Here is a 13,190-nt window from a genome sequence, read left to right as displayed (position 1 = left end):
AGGTGGACGACCTTCCAATAACACTGTAGCAGCCTCCGGAAAATCAATCCCTTCAAGATCAAATACACCCATGACAGTACCACAGCAATTAATAGTCCCAATCAGCAATGGTTCCAGTATGGGAAAAGCCATCGTGGATACTGGAGCGAGCTACACACTTATTCATTAGAATCTCCAGAAACAGTTTGCAGCATCAGACCAGCTCCTACCTGTGGTCCTCTTTATCTGGCTAATGGCAAAGCTGAGAGTCCTTTAGGATGGATAAACACCACCATTCATCTACATAATAAAGCCATTACTTTATCTGCTGTTATCCTTCATTCCCAAGCCCTTGCATATGCCATAGTCTTGGGTTTGGACTTGATTCTTCAGTGGCCTGCAAATTAATGTCAATGAGAAAAATATTATCTTTCAAGTCTGACTCTGCTGAAGAACACCCATTTTAACGTGGAAATGCCAGTGAACCCCTTGTTGATTCAACACACATGAATGTAGGTGTAAAGAAGTCAGTGGAAAGGAGGAGGCGAGAACCGGCTTTACAATATAAATAATATTTTAATGAGAAACTTAAAAGACAAGAAACACACATATGACGGACATGTCCGTTAACGATCTCTCTCTCTCCCGCACCACGGTCTGTCATCGACTTTATCCCTCTCGGAGGCTTGATTAGCCTGATAAGGGACCGGGTGTGTATGATCACGACCCGGCCCACCCTCCGCCCTGCCACAGTAGGGAAACAAACTTGTAAAATGAAAATTAACTTGACTCTTTAAGTGCTGTTCCACCTCCTCAATCCTCATTGACCATGCTGCAAATTGACAGGGTGGTTGATGCAACATTAATTAGAGATGTTGTAGGTAAAGCACAACTAACTCTGAATGGAAAGCAACAGCTACTTCAGATCTTAGAAAGCCACCCACGAGTGTGTATTTACCGAACTGGACAAACAGATGTCCTGCAGTATCGTATTTACACCACCTGCCAAATACCCATCAAGCAACGTCCATGTCGCTTGTCCCCTGTAAAACAACAGGCAATGGAAGAACAGCTGGAGATGAAGTTAAAATAAGGAATTTTGGAGCTGTAAGTTTATACATGCAGAAGAATTCCAGCAACATTATTTGAATCTATGGAAAAACACAGCCTTTCAGTTTGGATTGTTTCCACGTCATAAATTACAGGCCGTCAGCCAGAACCCCCACATAGTCAAACTAAACTGTTCTGTGTAAGGTTACAAGGACTATCAGATTTGCACAACTCTAAGACATTTCATCTTAATCTAGCCTTGCTAGATAATGCTGAAAATCACTTTGAACTGTGGTAACATTTGTACCTGACAAATGAATGATTATAGACTGATGGACCTCTTTAAAATGTGTGTAGCGATGTGCAATCACCTATAATTGATAAATATAATCTTTAATTTTGTCAGGATTTGCATGAAATGCCAAACTCTTAGGCATGATAACAGACAACTGCTGGGATACTGCAAAAAACTATCACCAAGCATCCAAATGAAATGCAGGGAGTTGTCATTTTTGGACCTACCATGGAGTACACAGCAAAATGAGTACCTGCTGGTTTTCATTGATTGTTACTCCTGATGTGTTCAGTTTTTTCCAATGAGTAAGGCCACTGCCCAAAATGTTGCAACCATTCTCAGAAAATAAATCTTAAACCAATAATTCAATATATCATGATGAAATAATTACACAGATATCTTTAAATATTTAAAAATTATATATATATATATATATATATATATATATATATATATATATATATATATATATATATATATATAAAATATATATGTGGAGCGAGGGGGCGGGCCGGGCTGGAATGTCGCACGCCCAGTCCCCAATTGGCACGAGGGATAAAGGCGGCCGGTGACGATGGTTTGAGAGAGAGAGAATTACGGGCATGTCCGTCATGTGTGTGTTTATGTTTGTGCTTTTGTTTTTGTTTTGAGTTTAATTAAATTATTATTTATATTGACAAGCCGGTTCTCGCCTTCTCCTTGCCCATCCTAACCCCCTTACAATATTTAAATCAAAAATATTCAGATAATAAAAATGCATTAAATTCTTGTGGCAGAAGAGTTAATAATTGATAAGATAATACAAAAGCGGCTTTAGAATGCAATGTATTGTTTACTACAATCATTGGCGTACAGTTCACAGCAATCCATTTCGCAAGTGAATTTTTCAATCAGTTTCAAATTTATTATGAGGGCTTGTTTAAGGACCCGTCAATGTACACCTGCATCAGACATGCTTGTGTAGCATCTCGGGTGCGTTGCATTATAAACATACACGTTTTAGGTCACTGTGTCAAGTTAAATAAAGTTTAATACTTAGAACACAGCTTAAGATCTCTTAGTTTGGATTTGCGCTCCATCAAGTGTTTTGAACGCAAGAACATAACGCATGTTTGTGTTGTGCTGCTGCTGGATGGTTGTTTTCTTCAGTTCTCCTATTTCTTCTCCACCGTTGCCGGCCACACCGGTTTTGATGGCACAATCCTAAAGACCATGTACCGGATCGGACTACACAACACGCCGGTGGAGGAAATTGTTGGAGACTGGAGATTGTAAGTGGAAGGAATATGTGAGGCTAGTTTTAGAGACAGTCGATGCAGAGGACAGACCTCTCTCAATCCCGGTTCCGGCTTCCGAGTCTTCCACGCTGAGTCTGCTCCACGCCCTGTCACAGCCATACGAGTCAGCTCCATGCCATGTTACATTTCAGCCTGCTTCATGCAATGTCACGCCTCAGCCTGCTCCATGAAATGTCTCACCTACGCCTGGCACGGCCAATGAACAGGAAGCCTCGGCAATCCCAGAGACAGCATTGCCAGCCTCAGCCGTCCCAGAGCCTGCATTGGCAGCCTCGGCCGTCCCAGAGCCTGCGTTGCCAGCCTAGGCCATCCCATAGCCTGCGTTGCCAGCCTCGGCCATTCCTGAGCCTGCGTTGCCAGTCTCGGCCATCTCTGAGCCTGTGCTGCCGACTTCGGCCTCCCAGAGGAGGAGGAGGAAAAAGGCTTCCGTTTCCCAATCTCTGCCAGTGTTCACGACCATGGAGGTCATTTCTGAGACTCTGTTCATTCCACGGCTCCGCCCTCGGAGTCTTCCACGGCTCAGGAGGAAGAAGCCCGCAGAGTCTTCCACAGTCTTCCACGGCTCCGCCCCCATAGAATATTCCTCCAGCGGCTCCTCCCGCTCCTCCAGAGACTCTTCCTCCAGAGACTCTTCCTCTAGTGGCTCCGCCCGCTCCTCCAGAGTCTCTTCCTCCAGTGGCTCCACCCGCTCCCACAGAGACTCTGCCTCCAGTGGTTCTGCCATCTGACCCAGTCCCTGTCCTGTGGCTGCCTCCCTGGCCTCGTGACTCTGTCTCGACCCTACGGCCGCCTACCGGGCCTCCTCATCCTGCAGCCGTCTCTTAAACCTCCTGACCCGGTTTTGGTCCTGTGGCTGACAACCAGGCCTCTTGATCCAGTGCCTACTTTGAGGTGGTTTTCTGGGTCTCTTGGCCATCCACCTGATCAGCTCTGCTCTCCTGGCTATCCGCCGGACCTGCTCTGGTCTCCCTGGTCTCTTGGCTGTCCCCCTGATCAGCTCTGCTCTCCTGGCCATCCGCCGGACCTGCTCTGGTCTCCCTGGTCTACTGGCCATCCGCCTGACCTGCTCCATTCTTCCTGGACTCCGGCTCCATCTGGGCCCTGCCTCCCTGTCTTTGCCCTGTTCCGCTCATCCCCTAGCTTCTGGTGCCCCCTTGAACTGCCTGTTGTCCCTTTTTTTTACACACCCCATGGACAATTTTAATTTTTTGGTCTGTTTTTGGGAGCGTCTAGAATCCGCTCCTTAGAGGGCAGGCTATGTCACGATTCACTGTTGTATGCCCTGTGTTTTGCCTCTGTCATCTGTTCCCCATGGACTACACTTCCCATCATTCCCTGCTCTGATCACCTCCAGCTGTTCCCCATTGTTCCTCTCCTGTGTTTAATTTTCTCATTAGTCTTTGTGTATATAATGCCCTGATTTCTGTTCAGTCTTGGTCAGTTGTTGAATGTGTATGTGTTTTCACCTCCATTGTTTAACCAGTGCCCTTCGTATATGTTTGCTCCCTTTTATATTCTTGTTTTATTTGTTCCTGTTTCTACCCGTTATTTGTATTTGATTATTATCATTAAAACCCTAGCCACACCTAGATCCAGCTCTCTTGACCTTCTTCCTTCAATCGTTACAGAATGCATATGTTGGTAATTACATTTGCTCGCAATCCAGTGCCAAATTTGTTGGTTATCCTGCTTCTCCGTTGTGCACACACTCCCAAACAGCATTTGTTGGACTGCTAAACGACAATGTCACTGTGAGTATGTGCATTTATTTGTGTGTGTGTTTCCTTTTGTTTCATATCACCATTGAAACTGCTTCCAGTAAAGCAAGTGCACAACTGACTGGGTCTAAAAAGTGTTACATTGCATCAAGAATATTAAAAACCATGTGAAATTTCAACAGTGGTGCTGATAATTTAGCAGTGGCATTGTGCTTCTGCTGAATGCATATAGGGGAAACACTGTCAATGCACTAGCAAAAACCCAGGACACCCTAAAACATGGCATAGTAACCACATAACAACACCCTTAACAACCCACAACACCCTAGTAATCATTTAGCAATGCACTAACAACCACTCAGAACTCCCTAGAAATTACATAGAAACACACTTACAACCACTCAGAATACCTAAACAACCACATAACAACACCCTGGCAAACCATCTGCAACACCATAGTAATTACCTAGCAATGCATTAGCAACCACCAAGAACATCCTAAAAATGACATAGCAACACACTAACATCCACTCAGTACACCTTAGCAACCATATATTAACACCCTCAAAACAACTCAGAACACCATGAAGCATCATGATGCCAAGTTTTACACTTGCAAGCACCACTTGCATTTTCTTGTTTTGAGAATTAAAAGTGCAATATTTAATGTAGTCACACAGAACAATAATAATGCATGACTTAAATAACTGTGGATAAAATACTGCAAAAGAACTTAATGTGTTCGCTAATATACATGAAATCATGTGAATATAAAACTCTTTTTTAGCTTTGTTCTGTTTTGTTTTTGTTTTTAGGGCCAAACCTCTGTGTTGTTTCTTGTCAACAATCCGTGAATTCGGGACCAATTTTGTGCTGAGTGTACCTGTGGTAGTTGTTTTTTTTCCTTTCTCTCTTTTTACTGCCAGCAAAAATAATCAACAGTATTCCAGTATTAAATTGGGACTTGGGCTCCAACAGGAAAGCCCTACCTTGGGCTGAGGGAGCCAGCTTAAATTTGTTGGGTGCATGGCTCAGTCAATTCTACAGCCTCAAAAGTGATTCTTGATTTAAGCTCTACAAATTGAGTGTTCATTTTAGCAGAGAATTTGCATACATGTAGACTTTCCCTGTCTCTATTGCTGTATCTCAAGAGGCAGAGACAGTCCAGAGAGGCCTTCATTTCAATATTAACATTTGCGGTGAGCAAATGGAAGTGTAGTTTTGGGGCAGCACTGAAGATTGCCTGCTTGTCAGACGAAGATTTCCATTACCTTTCTGTTCATTTTCTCAACACTCTGGTCATGGGGGAACATCGCATTGCAACTTTGCATCCCTCTCTACCCCAAAATTGACTTCAAAGCTGTGAGTAGATCAGTCTTATTGAGGATTGAAAGATTTAAATTAATTCTGCAAGAGTGCTCTGAAACATTGAAAAATGTTGAGTTGTTTAGGCCAATAGTTTAAATACACGAAGGAAAAGACTCAAGTAGAAGCTGGAGAGGTCAAATTCAAGCAGAAGTGCTTAAAGAAGAAAGCTATTAAATGATCAGCTCTTTCATAGATTTTTGGTTCTTTTTTAGTCTAATGTGACCAAAAATGCTGACGTTTGATTCAGCGAGCAGGTTTGATTTGTTCGTTTCGAACAGGTTCTTTGCCCAATAACTGGTCTAGTAACTCGTTAGAGCCACCTAGCCTGTATGAGTCCAATTTTTTAATTTCACACTCATTCTCAGGCTACTAGTCGTTAGCATTTAGCGTTGTTTTAGAATGTTGTTGCTGATACATGTTAATGAAATTCTGATTTCTTGAAAATATCCATCACAGTTTGCTACACAATTCATTTAGTCTAATTAAAAAATACAAACACAACAAGAAAACAAATATATTATTAATAATTTGTATTAGTAACCTCAAAGAGTTAAAATGCCTACTTAAGTCTCGAGATAAATATTTTTTGAATAATTCATAGATAACACAGAAACAACAACAAATGTGTTATTCGAGTACTGCCAGTAATGTCTCAACAAATAGCAAGTCATCTGTAATCCTTGGCAAACTTCGACAGTTAGTGGGACCGGCTTATTTGGTTCTTTTTAAGTCAGACAGTTCTTCAGCTGCACATCTTGAATTATCAACCTGGAAATAAAGCTTGATTCAGTTGGATTTTGTGAACCAGCTCGACCAATTACTTGCTAAAAATTGGCTCAAAAGAACATTTCGTTCAAGAATCGGACATCACTATTGGAAAATCAGTGACAAGAGTTCAAATTTAAAATCAGCCTTTGCTTCAATCGGTTTAGACTCTCTGAATTTCCCAGCCTAATCTAATGAAAATTACATGACTGTGGACACATTTTTTTTAAAAATGAAATGACATCGTTCATTACACATATTGCTGCAGTTTCTAGGTGGTATGTCCACTGAGGGGCCCTAAATGCAAGTTAAATGTTTTCCCAAAAAGATGAGTTTTTTATGGTTAATAAAATGTAATTTTAATCGAACAAAACCATCTTCCCTACCCTAAATCCTACCCCTAAACCTAACCGATAATATCATAAAAGCAAATGTGAGATGATAAACACAATAGCTGAAGCAACAACGTCATTTTGTGGGACTCTTTCGGCTCGAGTGTTGAATTAGTCATGTTGGAATACGTTTGTAAATATTGGTGGTTATGTAATGCAAGCATTAAAATGTGTCGTCTTTCAAATCATGCACAAGATGAAAAATAAGTGTTTATAAACTGTTAATCTCATGATGTGTGTGAAAGTGAATAAAACTCGTTGTAGCACCATCACTGTTTATTTCACCAACTAGCCGCTGAGATATGTAGAACGAGGCACATAAAAGTCATTTTGCATAAATTTAGTTATAGTACCGTGATTCTATAAGATTTCCAAACCTCTCCCCAATGGCCGAAGCTGGCTCTATTCATGATAATACCCTCTCATGTTCTATTGGTTAATTACGGTAGTTTACATCATTAAATGCGATATAGCTACTTAGAAAGACTGTGCTATGGCCTCTCTCTTTGGTCAACAGTTGTCTTATTATTGGTTAAAGGACCAGTTTTACCTTTTTGATTAACGGCATTGTGCTCAAGTAATGCTTTAGCAGTTAGACTTGAAGTTTATGGCAGCTTGGTTCAATTAAGCTTCAGATCCTGATGTACTGAATGAGTCAATCTGTTTTAAAAGTATATAAACACTGTTCTGCGAAAGAGAGAGCACAGATGGATGGAGTTTGTAGGAGACAGATGCTGAATGTCAAAGGCAGGATACTGACACTCAGAGAAATGGTGCTGTTTCATTGCTTGCACACATAAAGCATCACTGAAGTGACACTACTTTCCATTCCTGTTGTAGTTATTGTTCTTGAAACCATTTGTAAGGCATTGGCTTGTAAAGGAAACAGAAAGGGATATTTGATATTCACCATCTGCAGTGTTTGAGAAGTTTTTTATTTGTACTTTTATTGACTGAGAGGCATCAGTTCTTTAGTGAGTGTGAAAAAGAAAGAATGCTTTTGAACTTCAGTGTTTTTTTCTTTTAAGAAGTACACTGACAGCAAAAGATTTTGGAATAATGCACAGAATTTGGTGTTTCAGAAGGAAATTGGTACTTTAATTCACCAAAGTGGCATTCAACTGATCACAAAGTATAGTCAGGACATTACTGATGGAAAAAAAACGCAATATCACTATTTGAAAAAAGTAATTTTTGATCAAATCTAGACAGGCCTCATTTCCAGCAGCTATCACTCCAACACCAAGTCATGCTTTTTGAGTTTTTGAGTAATCATGCTAAATTGCTAATTTGGTACAAGAAAATCACTATATAATTATATATAGTTATATATATATTATATACATCATATCAAACACAGTTAAAAGCTATTTGATTTGTTAAATTAAGTTTAACACTGTCTTTGTGATGGTTTTTAGGTATGTATGTAATAGACTGGGATGTCTTAAGGTCAATATTAGGTCAAAAATGGCAAAAAAGAAACCACTTCCTCTAGAAACTCATCAGTCAATCATACAATGCTTGAATTGCCCCCCAAAATTAAGATTTCATAAAAAGATGTACACTACAGTCATCAAAGACAAAGGTCAACTGGCTCTAACATGGATGAGATGTGGAAGGCCAGATGTACAACTAAACAAGAGGATAAGTACAGAGTTTGAGAAGTAGATGCATCACATGTCCTCAGCTGACAGCTTCATTGAATTCTACCCACTCAACACCAGTTTCATGTACAACAGTAAAGAGAAGACTCAGGGATGCAGGCCTTATGGGAAGAATGGTCCAATGGCTTCTTTACAGCATTCATGCCATTTGTGATTAGAATTAAATGTTTCTTTTGTTGTTTTTGATAAATAACTGAGTGTAGAGATCTAAAAGGATATTAAGTGAAAAAGTATTAAACAACAAATGGTTTGCTTGGACTCACATTACACAGAAAGAGTCAAAGTGTTTACTCCCAGCACACAGTGAAGAGATCTCAGTGCTGAACATCTTTTCCACTACACCACTTAAACACTGGTGAGTGAAATCTAAAAAATACCAGCTAGTAGATAATCAAAGACATTTTTTGTAGCTTATTGGACGTATTTATGCACATCTGATTGATGGGGATTGCAAATAGAAAGAAACAGCAATCTTGGCATTTTAAGTATTGACATCGGCTTGCACAAATGAAGATATTAAGAAAAAAGTATCGGAATATATCGATATTTGATTGTATCGACACAACCCTAGATCCATCCTTCAAATTCTATATAAAGAACGATGTCAATAACAAAACAAAGGAACTTTTGTCATTCTCAGAGAGGGTCTTATTTGCTTTATGACAACTGATGATAAAGATTTTAGGGTTTCATTGAATTATTTGTGCATCGTGGGAGATGTACAGCGAAGTTCTTGTTCTCACTCATCAATGTAGAAGCCTGTAGATAATTGACATCCTTCCATATGCTACGTGTGGTAAGTATTGTGTTCTATTGACTCTGATGAGCTTAAAGTGATGCCTTTATCCGTCATAATGATCCATGAGCAGTGCAGAACAGTAGGACTCTCTGAGTTTTTCAGGAAGTCAGACTGCAGACCCCAACTGTAGTCAAGGTCTGTTTACCATCTTACACCGACCACAAGTCTCCGAACTGACATCATGACTGAATTATCTTTTCCTAGACTGCTGTGTTGAACAACTTTGATTGAATAAGAGGAAATTGACTGAGCGATTAAGTCATATTAACTTATTTTGCTCTTTAGCTTAGGCTAGTTCTTTGATATTCTGGAATGACTAGCAGTTATAGATTTTCTATGGCTTTTCTTTTTCTAGTTTCTAGTTGCTACCATGAGCACTTTTAATGAAGAAATGATTACTAAATTTGCCAAAGTTTAAGAGCTTAGTGGAATAAAATCTTTCAAAGATACAAAGATCGAGTTGTGAGGCAATTGGTAGCAAGTAAACTCGATATCCTTTTGTTTTATGAATTATGTTTGTGAAATAATTGGTATTTGTTTAATTTGGATAAACAGCAAAATCAGATTTACACCGATTTCTTTGGTGGTTGTGGCACATGTTCACAAACTGATTAAATTATTTGAATTTAGATCTTTATTAGCTCTACCCATGACAAATATAATGCTTTACATGTCAATCAGGCAGTTTCTTCCTGTCTAAGTAGGCCATTTTGGCAAGAAAATTCTACAAAGTGGACCAAACTTGGAGAAAGTCTTGCTTTGTGAGGCATGTATACTTGATATTATGAAATGCATTAAAAAAAAATGCATTATGACTTTTCAATCAAAGTTACCACCAGTTTATAAAACCTAGGACCTACATTGGATTTTCTTGGCCATGTGATGTCTTCTGTTTATTTTCAAATTGACTTTTTTCAACTGATGGCATGGTGGAGATGCATTTGGTGGTAACCACTTTCTGGTATATATTTTGCTCCATGTCGCAATTTTCTGCTTCCCACCAACATGTGATTAGAGAAATCTCCATGCGTAGCAGGACAGATACATTTCCTCATCTAATGCAAAGAGCTGACTATAAGCCGGCAATCTAAATTATGGATAAAAACACAGTGTGGTGCTTTTGGGAGATATTGTGTGGCCCAGTGTAATAACACTTGCTATGACCCCTATCATTTTGTACCGCCACATAACACAATAGGCTTTCGGGGTGGCTGTCATCCTCCATTTCCGTCAATAGGCTTTGCCATTCAAAGGAATATGACATTGCTGTAAAGCAATCTGGCCCAACTTTGGGAATTAATTTGAGGAAACCATCCAATGAATCAGATTCAAATACGGTGGACATGTTTTCACTTGCCTCATTGTAAGATGTCTCTGACTTGTCACAGAGAAAGAAGAACCCCCCCCCCCCCCCCTTTTAAGGGGACTGAATACATTTGAGCACCCCAGTTTTACATATGCAAAAATAGGAAGCGCATATTCATGCATGTAGCTAGACACAAAGCAGATGACCCAATCAAATATGCCATTTGCCTTGTAAGCCATGCACCTTTCACAAGGATCGTCCATTTTAAACATCAATGCAACATGAATATGAAACCACCCAAAACAGATGTATTCATGACTATTGCTAAATGCATGCAATTTGAATATTTCATATATTTATTTGAATAGGTTTATTTAATAGCACCAAATTAAAAAAATAAATAAAGTTTTACTTTATTAAATAAATAATAAAGTTACAATTTTATAAATGTGGGATTTCTTTTCCCTATGCAATTAAATAAAAGTTTTAACAACAACAAAAATAATACAATAATGATAATAGTAATAATACGTTTGAAAATATTTTCTAGTTTTGAAGGCTTAAATAAATTTTGAGTTCCATTGACAATATTTTTTTAACACAGTGTTAACATATTACTACTTAACATAATAATTGTCATGTGTATTTTGTTGATTCATGTTTTCATTTCCTTTATTTTGAAATGTTAGTTCCTGTTCAAAGGTCATGTGATGTACTGTTTTCCCTTCATGTTCACATGTCTTGTTTTCATTGGTTTATGTTCTCCCATGTCTAGTATTTAAGCCCTCATGTTTTCCATTGTCCCTGTTCAGGTATTGTGTGTTTGTTAATGATGCCATTCCATGCAATGCCAGGTTTATGCCAAGTTCATGCTTATGTTTCACATTTGTAGTTAGGGTTTTTGGATTCCACTGTTATTAATAAATTGCACTTGGGTTCTTCACTCCATCGTCGTCGTCCTCGTCATCATCATCAACATCATCAACATCATTGCAAGTGCCAGCAACAAACGTTACAGAAATACTTGACCAGGAACAATGGAAAACATGTGGGCTTAAATACTAGACATGGGATAACATAAACCTATGAACAAACAGAACTCTAAAAAAGATAATCAACCAATAAACCAATGAAAACAAGACACATGAACATGGAGGGAAAACAGGACATCACATGACCAGGAAACAGGAACCACACTTTTCAAAATAAAAGACATGAAAAACATGAATCAACAAAATACACATGACAATAATGATAATATAATTGTTATTATTATGCATAGTAATATAATACAAATGTAAATCGTATAATTAAATATAAAAATAATTAAAATGTTAACATTAAAAAAAAAAAATGCTCATATCAATTTCCAACATGTCTGTGCTAATCTAAATTGGTTTTTTTTTCCACACATAATATCATGGCAATGGAAATTATTTATGTTGTACCATTACAAATAGGAAAGTTTAAAAGCGTTTTAAAAAAATTTACCAAACTAAAATCATGTTAGCATTTACATATTGTGGCTATACAGTTTTTTAATGTTTACGGATTGGCCACATTCACTGCCACTGTAAGTACTGTATCTGTAGCCTTGATTATTTGTATTTTGTTAGAAAAGGAGGGACATGTCGAAATACTTTTTTGTGGTTATTAAAATTATGCCACATATGCATAAACGCAGTTGAACCCAGAATATTCCTTTAATTTATGATAAAATTTTCAAGAATTTTGATTGATCTTGTGAAGTTTAAAAATAATAATAATAATAATAATTTAAAGGTACAATTAAATTAGTATTTATAACCTTGATTGTGGATGCTGATCAGATTAAAAACATTTGAGATCCCATGTTAGAAATAATTTTATAATCATGACACAGATGTATTTTTATTTTATCTTCAAATGCATATGCAGGCAGAGGATTACTTATATGTCATGGTCAGAAGTAAATACCCTACAGAGGGGTTACTGGCTTCTGTATCCATGTCCGAAAGTCTCCAGTGAGATCAAAGCCATTGTCATGTTAATGCACTTCATAACAGAGCACCCAGTCACATTTTTCAGACGCCCTTTCAGTCTACATCCATCACCACATTGGCCCTGCACTCTCCACCCCCTAGATTTAGCCCCTCTCAAACCCGGAGTCTTTCAAACAATCCCCCTGAAATCAAAGAGCTATATTAGTACTCCAAACCCTTAGAGTCGAGCCCGGCTGGCACCAAAAGACAGCCACACACACGCAAATGCACGCCACCTCTTCTCTATATTCAAAGAATGGACAGATAGAGCTAGACAGAAGAGTGGAAACACTCACAGATAAAAAGGCACAATGGAGAGCAGGCTACAATCAAATTGAGACGCAGGTCGGACAGATGGGACCCAGGTATTAATTGTACGGTGGTCTATTCACAGAGCCACTGCTTTCCTGCATGAGCGCAGCGCAGTCTTCAGCGCTCCGAATACATGTATACAGGTTGGATGGCTTTCAATATGCATAAGCATATCAAATTCAGATATGGGCCCTTATATTTTTTGCTGTTTATTCCGAAAAGT

Source organism: Xyrauchen texanus, chromosome 43 (assembly GCF_025860055.1).
Source record: "Xyrauchen texanus isolate HMW12.3.18 chromosome 43, RBS_HiC_50CHRs, whole genome shotgun sequence".
Classification (NCBI taxonomy): domain Eukaryota; kingdom Metazoa; phylum Chordata; class Actinopteri; order Cypriniformes; family Catostomidae; genus Xyrauchen; species Xyrauchen texanus.
This window is presented reverse-complemented; position numbering follows the sequence as displayed.